Source organism: Spinacia oleracea, chromosome 5, assembly GCF_020520425.1.
Source record: "Spinacia oleracea cultivar Varoflay chromosome 5, BTI_SOV_V1, whole genome shotgun sequence".
Lineage (NCBI taxonomy): Eukaryota > Viridiplantae > Streptophyta > Magnoliopsida > Caryophyllales > Amaranthaceae > Spinacia > Spinacia oleracea.
The window spans coordinates 64159363-64168882 of NC_079491.1; the positions used below are offsets into that span (position 1 = coordinate 64159363).

General features: G+C 36.9%; 1 long non-coding RNA gene across 6 annotated transcripts; it reads right to left on the reverse strand.

Annotated features, from left to right (window-relative positions):
* Window positions 1-825: 825 nt before the first annotated feature.
* On the reverse strand, window positions 826-4634 carry LOC110785790 (uncharacterized). Of its 6 annotated transcripts, none has more exons than XR_008921719.1 (6): window positions 3923-4634; window positions 3655-3746; window positions 3432-3530; window positions 3060-3146; window positions 1521-2937; window positions 826-1076 (listed from the first exon to the last, which is right to left on the reverse strand). It is a non-coding gene; the product is annotated as an uncharacterized lncRNA (long non-coding RNA). The 6 variants fall into 6 exon arrangements; XR_008921723.1 differs by having other exon boundaries at window positions 826-2937; window positions 3923-3986; window positions 4176-4626; XR_008921722.1 differs by having other exon boundaries at window positions 826-2937; window positions 3923-3986; window positions 4152-4626.
* Between the last annotated feature and the right edge of the window lie 4886 nt (window positions 4635-9520).

Genomic DNA, 9520 nt, shown 5'->3' on the forward strand with positions numbered 1-9520 from the left:
GACCATGTTGATGAAGCTGAAGCTCGCATAAGGGCTCTTAAAGACAATCAAGAAACTCTTTTCAATGTTGCAGGCCCTGTTAAGGTTGTGGAAATCTCTCAAGATTACTGCTCCAAATGGCAAGATGTTCAAAATTACTATGGGCAAAGGACCTATGGTGAGCGAGTTTGAGTGCGAGGATGAATCAGAATTTGAGTCTAGTGATGAGTCAAAGGGTCTAGGGTTAGATTCTTGCATCAATCAAGTGCCCTTAGAGGCCGAATTTCAAGTCAAAGTTGTCGATGTAATGATTGATAATTTCAATAATACTTCAATTTCATCCTACTGTTCAAATCCAAATTCAAAACACATTCCTAATACGTGTACACACCCTATGTTGCGTACGCACTCAGTGATACGAGTAGATACTAGTCAGACCCAGGAGAGGCGCATAGGACTGCTGCCAAGAACATTCTGAAGTACCTGATAACACTACTACATTTCAGACCTAATGCAACGCCCAAATCCGTTGCAATAGGGCCAAAATACCGTTGCATTAGACCTAATGGAACGGCTGGCTACCGTTGCATCCGCTGGAGTCGCATCAGGTCTAATGCAACGGCTTTTAGCCCTATTGCAACGGCCTCTTATAATTTACTAGTACCGTTGCATTAGTGTTTAATCTAATGCTACGGTCTATCCTGCAACATTAATCAATGGATATTGCAACGCCTTTACTCTATTGCAACGGTATATTAGACTGTTCACTAGTGAAGCTTCAATCAGCTAATGCAACGGCATATACACATTTAAATAAATCATATAATAAATGCAAATAGAAATTCATTGATATGAAATCAATAATAAAATATATTTGTTCCCCATAGGGTATATATGTATAATACAAAATACTCAAAATAAAATACTCAAATCAACAAGTCTTTGTAACAGGATATAATATTCTCAAAATAAAAAGTTTTAACATTGTTTAAACTATCAAAAGCTAGCAGCTATAAGCTAAAATGATGCTGCCACGAAGTCCATATATATCACTTGATAATTGACTATATTTCTTCTCCACTTAGCTCACCTTGCACCTGCAAGTAAAAATTTTGAGATTAATCACAAGTTAAAAGTTAGTATACTAGCTAAAATGTCAGATAAAATAACGAAAAAAGCATTAGGGTGAGTTTTGTTCTCCCCAAATCTATTATTTGTTCAATGGAAGAATGTTGGTTACATGTAAATAAACCAAAAAATAGAGCATGTAACACATGTTGATCGTGTAGTGGACAAAATCAAACTTCATCACAACTCTAATTAATCAAGTGACAAGCAATGATCAAAGAAGTAAGCAAGTTGACAAAAATGGAAAAGAGTGACAGATGAAAATAAAACAATGGCAAACCTTTGCTATTTTCATTCAAACTTAATTCTTGTTTACTTCAACTATCTTGCTTTCACTGAATTAGCTAATTGTTTCCCCATGGTTTGGAGTTAATTACACTAATCCCTTGTTTAATTAAAAGAAAAATTAGAACCTGGGTGCACTGCCGCATCTTGATTGTCTTGTGCCATGCCCCGTTTCATGATTGTCCTGCCGTTAAATGTGTCATGCCCTGTTTTATTTCATACTTTTCCTGGCACCTTCAGTTCTGAACTTTAAATATGTGATGTTTGGCACTTTCAGTTCTGAACTGCAAATCAGTTCTACTCTCAAGGTTTCCACTCTCAAATGAATAAAGAGCCATTGTGAAACATGAACTTTCCCAAAACATGAACTTCAAGATATTAGTTTGTATCTTTTGCAATTTAGCTTGGTCTGTTGTAAAAAGGTAAGTGAAATATAGTGTTAGAGGCCCATATAAGCTTGCAACTGCAGCAAGGGTGTAGGTTTAACTTCTTTGTTTGTTGGTTGCCAACAAAAAATCTTCAAAGCCTTTAAACAATACTTAAAACTCTCATGCCTACACATCCTACAGAAAACAAAAATACTCTAACAAACCTCAGATGACTCAAGTGTGAAACTAGATGGTTATCATGACTAGATATGCGGCTTGTTTTAAATGATTAATCAAGAGCACCACCTCCAAGAACAATTTCTTGATCAAGAGCAATAAAAAAATAAGGACTTTAATCGAAATTAACTTAACATAAAATCTTGAAGAAAATTATTTACACAATAACTCCAAACGTAAGTACTCTGAATTTAATACAAAATTTGAGCATCTAAAGGACATTCATCGAAATTAATTTAACATAAAATCTTGAGGGAACATATAAATGAATATTCTAATATCAATCAACAACAAATATATCCCTATAGCAGAAAAGATATATCACACTGCATACAATGCCAAAGTATCCTAACCCAAGGAATCACTTATACAGTGATTTGTTTCACCCGGAAAGTCGGCGACCCTTAAGCTAGAAATTATAAGATACCCCTTAATCAATATAATAGCAGTGCTAGACCAAAGAAAGTATGTCCAAATCTTAAATTCTATTAGCATGTGGTGATTGAGGAAATGAAAAAATCAAGGCGACCACTCCAACCCATGAACTACAAGTCAGCAAAAACACCAATCAATATTTCCAAAAAACCAGCTTTATAGTAAGAGAAATATTCAAAGATTTGTTGTTCTCTAACAGATTGAGTTTTGATGCATACGGTATGGGCAACTATTAGTTCTCCTATCTGAAAGACTTCTAGTTTCATCATAGTTTACAACAAAAATTAGCATTGTCATAATTCTCCCATCTGCGAAAGTTTATAGAACATAGATCTGATTTTTGGGAGATTGATTGACTTATTTGGGTAGAAGGGGGTTGAGAGAAGTTGAGCAGAAGTAAACCTGGAATTCTGGAGGAGTATTAACACTTTTGTTTGATAGAGAATCGACCTATATCCCGAGGTCATGAATAGATCAGTATTTCTCATTTTTATTCAGCAAGATTCTGAAAAGTTCAGCACTCAGGAAGTCAATAGACCGGCCAGTAGACTATTGAGACAATCATAAAGTTACATATCGAGAACAAATGACACACATAACAAATGCAATCTGGGATGTGAGATATACCTTATGAAGTAGGCGAACTCGTTCATATTCTAAATGAAGTGGCCTCAAAATATTCTAGAAGCAATAACATCTATTGTAGTTCAGGGCCTGAAATAACCAATCACCTATATGAGTTCATGTAACTTGAAAGTATGGGTGGATCCTTGTATACACATTTGCAATAAAAAAGATCATTCCAATTTTTAAGAAACTGTTCAATATTCTAGAAGCAAAAACAATTGAAACCTATGTAGCTAATGTAACTATGTAAGCATATGATTGCTAAGGCAAACAAATAAAAGTATAGTGTAGCTCTCAAAGACAATGGCTGCGAAAGCTTATAACTTCAAAGATAAAATAATGATAAATTCCAGAGTAATATAAACACCAAACCTGTGTAATTTTGTAGATGATCTGCATCGAAGGCATATCTTTCATGCTCTAGAGCTCTCTTTAACCCCAAAGCAAGATGATCATATTTTAACTCCTCGTCTACCATAAAATGACGATGATATAATAAGATAGTTTGAAAAGTCCTTGAACATCAGAAAGTAACATAAAATGTATCTTATGTAAGCTAAAAAGAAATCGCATCAAGAGTGAAGAGATAACACACCATCATGACCCCAATGCATCCAAAGATACTCCCGTCCTCATAGAGTCAAGGAGAGTCTATGTGATGGCCTTACATCCAATTGAACCATGAACCTATAAGAAATAACCATACATTATTTCATAAAGTCAAATTCTCCTTATCTAAATTTCTTGAGCTACCAATTTACCCAAATGAAAACCTAAACCCCAAATAACATAAATATAAACCCATAATATGAAGAAATTGAAAAAAAAAAAAAGTGTGACGGATAAAAGAGAATAGATCAGACCTCCGTGAAGATAGAAACCATATGGTGGAAGATGCAAATTCCAATAATAATGGAAGAACAAGATCTGCGAGTGAGAAAAAAAAATTGAAACATATGGGAGGAGAGAGGAATAATTACAAACGAAAGGGGAACCGAATGAGAAGGTGAGCACTGAACGATAATTGGCAAGCACTGAACCTAGAAATTGTCAAATAAAATCAACATAACACAAAGACAGGAGAAAGAGTACAGGTTGAGGAAACTCAAGCAGAACCTTGATATTGCAACAATCAACAAACCCCGTGTGAATTATCAAACAAACATCATATATTAAATCAAAACCTAAAAACAACAATTAAAAACTACCCAGATGAAAAAAACCAACAAGATTAAGTTCATGACTGATACAGGAACACAGGAGAACCATCCCCAAAAGCTAGCTCAAGGGGAGGAGAGCCCATGATCCTATATAAACCCCACATCAGCCACCCATATGACCAATGTGGGACTTAAGTCCCATACCTTACAATGGACCGTAACATACCACCCCTCTTCGCAGCCACATGCCCTCATGTGGCAGGCTTTGCGCTAGGCAAAGAGAGAAGGTTCCTAGCCCCGGACGAGCACCGGCGTCACCTCCATCGGTCACATGTGGTGCTAGGAGCGGTGGTCGGCTCTGATAGCATTGATACAGGACCACAGGAGAACCATCCCCAAAAGCTAGCTCAAGGGGAGGAGAGCCCATGATCCTATATAAACCCCACATCAGCCACCCATATGACCGATGTGGGACTTAAGTCCCATACCTTACAATGGACCGTAACAATGACACTCATTACAATGCAATTTTGGCAAATTGGACATGAAATTGAACCAAAATAGCAAACCCTGAGTAGATCTAAAGTTCATAAGGTTACCGTTTGTGTGATGTCCCGTCTCCTTCCTTCACCGCCTTGTTTCCTATATGTCGCCTTCGATTGGAGAGTGGAGAGCTGAGAGTTGAGAGCTGAGAGTGACCTAATAGAATTGGGGTTGTGGTGAAATTGGGGTTTTTTGTTCTTTTTTAATTCTAATGTTCTAGAAGGAACTAATTTAATGTATATCGCGGTGTTTTAAAATTTTGGGGGAAAATAAGGAGGGAAATTATAGAATTCTTTGCGCAAACAGTTTCAATGTGTATTATTTTAGTGGCCATTGCAGAGACCGTCGCATTAGCTACATCATATCTAATGCAACGGTTTTAGGGTAGCCGTTGCATTAGATACGGCCAGTTAAAAGCCGTTGCATTAGCCCTATCTATTGCAATGGTAATGAGGTAGGTGTTGCATTAGCCCCTATTCTACCGTTGCATTAGTTCAAAAATGTAGTAGTGAAAGGCACAAAGATGATTTCTTGGTCTATGGTGGAGATGATGAATTAATTGTTAATAGCTATACGGACGCAAGTTTCCAAACCGACAAAGATGATTTCAGATCACAGTCTAGGTTTGTCTTCTGCCTCAACGGAGGTGCAGTAAGCTGGAAAAGTGCTAAACATAGCACCATTGCAGATTCTACAACTGAAGCGGAGTAATTGCTGCACATGAAGCAGCAAAGGAAACTATTTGCCTAAGGAATTTCATAGGTTAACTTGGTGTAGTCCCCTCCATTAAAGGATCGAGCTCTATATTGTGATAATAACGGAGCTATTGCACAGGCAAAGAGGCCTAGACACCACCAGAGAGTCAAACATGTACTTCGTAGATTTCACCTTCTACGAGAGTTCGTGGAAAGAAAAGAAGTCGAGATAAGGAAGATTGAAACTGGCGAAAACATCTCAGATCCATTAACTAAACCTCTGCCGCAAGCGAAGCACAACTCACGTTGCAGCTATGGGAATCAAGCATGTTGGACATTGCTTTGATATCCTTAATGAATTTTTTAAAGTTTTAGAGTTTAATACTTTGTAAAACATTTTGGTTAACCATTCATAGAAATGAATAAAAATTCATTTTTCATTTAATTTTGTTGTTTATTAAATGATGAGTCCTTTCAATTTGACAATATATTCAAGATAGATTGTCAAGACCAGTCCAGTGACTAAGAAATGTCTATCAAGTGAACTTGAATGTCGAAAGTTGAAAATGGTACCTGGTCGGAAGTTTTCTATAAAGGTGGACGCATAGAAAACGCTAGACGACTAGAATGCAACAAGAGTAGTAGTTTTGTTTCTTGAACTATGTGGACATGGCAATGTCGCAATCATTTGCATAGATACTTACTTGATAAGATTAGTATCGGACAGACCTATTAAACTTTACTGTAAGAGATGGAAATCAGTCATAAGTAAATTTCATTACATTATTAGACACTAATCCTCAGTACCTGAGTGATTTGAGATTACTTGTTTAAGAACTGGTTACTTTGACGTTGTCAAGCGTCGCACCGTAAAATGAGACTATAACGGCAACGCTCAGGTAATCACCTATCAAACGAAGTCTAACCTCAAAATCACAAGATTGGGACTGTCCTCCCATAAATCGGGATGAGATGCCGAAAGTTGTACAAGGCCACTAGGAGAGCTAGAAACTGTAAAATGCATGGTCGTGCTCAGATGAATCATAGGCTATGATTATTTGTTTATTTGATCAGCTGAACTCTAACACCGATAAATACCTATGGACATAATAAGGATGATTGCTCTTACCTTATGTTCATGAGCAGGCATCGAGCGACAAAGGAATTAGGAACTGCACACTTGTCCCTAAGGACAAGTGGGAGACCGAAGGAAATAATGTACATGGTCCAAGTTTACATTTATGCATTTAATGCTAAGTCTAATAAATGTGGTTCAGTATTTATTAAACAAGTTAAAATTCAGTGAGATCAAGTGAACTGAATGCCTAGCTAGAGGCCGCTTCAATTCAAGTGGAATTAATAATATTAATCCACAACTTACTCTTGATGGAACCCGTAGGATCACACAAATAGTAAGTGAACGGATCAAGTATTTAAGTGAATATCTTATTCACTAAATTACTCTATTTATGATCATTCGGAAATGACGAATCTCGGTTCCAGAGGGAGCTGAAATCGACAAAAAGAAAAGTAAAGAATATTCCGGAAATGAAGATGTTGCCGGAAAAGAAAATATGGTTCATGACGGAAATATAAATATTATCCAAGTCGTAGATGTTGCCGAAAACGGAAACATGGTTCGTATCCAAAATATTATCGGAAAAAGAAATATTGTCGGAATCGGAAATATTGCTGAAAACGGAAATATTACCAGAATCGAAAATATTGTCGAAATAGGAAATTATTACCGGAATCGGAAATACTAACGGGAATTTAAATATTGTTCGGAACAAAAATAAATTCCGGAATCAAAAAATGAATCGGAAGCACGACGAGCGACAAGCTGGCAAGGGAGCCAACCCATCACTCGACGAGCAAGGGTCGTACGCACAGCTCTAGGCACAATGTCCAGCTCCAACGCCAGCATTGGACCGTGCGCCCAGCTGGTGCTGGCATTGTGCGATGGGCTAGTAACAAGCAATGGGGCAGCATTGACCGGCAAGGCACAAGCAGCACAGTAGAGGCTCGCTTGGGCCTGGCCAGGCGCGCGCCAGCGTGGGACTTCGTGGCTGCATTGGTGGTGTACATCTTGTGCACCAAGACTTTTACGATTACTTAGGTTTCAAGTAATTTGGACCTTAAGTATATTTTTCCTACTTTCTAGAATTAGATAGTTAGGATTAGATTCAAACACTAGGTTTTTAATTAATCCTATGATTCTAATTAATTATAATCCTTATAAGATTAGTAATTGGTTTCCTAGTAGAACTCTAATTTTCTATTTCCTACTCTATAAATATGTGATTAGCATTCACAATTTACACAACTCATAACATATACTTTACATAGGTTGTGTTCAAGGGAGAACATAATTCATATCCTAACCCGAGTGCATAAAACCTTAGTGAATATTCTAGTTGGTTGAATCTAAGGTGGATTCGAACGTGTTGTCGACTATCTACGGTGGGGAGACACTTGGAGCTCTAAAGACTAGTTCTTTTTTGGTTCGGGAGCAGCCAGGGCATTGTATGTACCCTAAATTATTCTAATTGACAATGTGGCAATTAATTTGGATTCCAAGATTTATGGTTTTTCCGCATGAATTATATTTTTTATATTGTTCATAACCTAGCAGCTAATGCTGATATTGTCACTCAAGCATCACAAACAAGCATTGCAAGCTGTTCACTACAACCACAAGGCATCCCTAACCATTATATGTTTGAGTAAACCTAGGGTAGTTAGTTTAGGCATGTTCATTTAACAGAACCTTGCTTATTTAAGGTAGCTTTTGTTGGTGAAAACCTGGGATGTAATATTTTAAGTCAGACTTTTCTGTTACTTGTGTGAATTATGCTAAAACCTTGCTTATTATGCAAGGTTAATTTATGCAAACACTTTTAGACTTTTACTTTGTTGTTGTAGTTGACTTTACGGGTTGCAGTTGGTTATGATCTGAACTTGTTTTGTTGTGATATGTACTTGTTTTGTTGTGATCTGTATTAGTTCTGTTGTGATCTATAATAGTTCTCCTGAGATCTGTAATATTTCTTCTATGATCTGTACTTGTTTCTGTTATGATCTGCACTTTTTCTGATGTGATCAGCTCTTTATCTGCTATGATAAGCTCTTGTTCGGCTGTCATCAGCTCTATTTGATCTGCATTGTCTGATTTGGTGGTGTAAAGCAGTTACAATGGTGGAATTGGTAATGGCATGTAATTTGTAGCCTTATGCATATATGGCAGATAATCTATTGACTTGACTTTTGCAAAGATTTTACCATTGTTGACTCTTGTGTCATATCGGTCATATCGTGTAGGCCTAGGGTATATACTATGGGTTGCAACTGATTGTGCAGAGTCTTAGGGGTCCGGTTAATGTTGGGGACAAGCCGGAGTATGTGTCAAATCGTGTATAAATTGTGTAACTTGTGTCATATTGTGTATAAATTTTGTCATATTCTGCTGAATTGGTGTTCCTTATCTGCTCTCTCTGCACTTCTTCTTAGACTTTGCACTGTTGTGTTTACTTCTTTACTTGTTCTGCTTAGATCTTCTCATGCTGAATTTTCGTGCAGTAAAGTGATCTGGTCTACACTTGTTCTGCATAATTGATCACCTTACTACAGATCAATTTCAACAGAAGATGAATGTAATAATAGAAATTTTGAGTGCACATTGAATGTAAGACATACGAATAGTCCATATCTGCATATTTCTAACCTCCAACAAGACAAAATAGACAGCTGTATAAGATGTTGCTATCTTTGCAGCAACACAAGAATTCAGATCATTGGCTTTGATATCCAAGTCAAGGCCATCATACAGTCCTACAATGTATGCAAGTGCAGATAGTCATAAAGATACTGAAGCTTGAGTGCAGAGGAGATAATCTGCTAACATTTGCTGATATATTTGCCACGGTTGACTTTTTATTGTTGGTCAAAGTTGACCATAATTGACTCAAAATCAAAACCATACTAAAGCAAGTAAATTAACACAACCACAAATAAATAAACAACAAACTTCATTTCATTTCATCCATGGTAATACAATTTACAA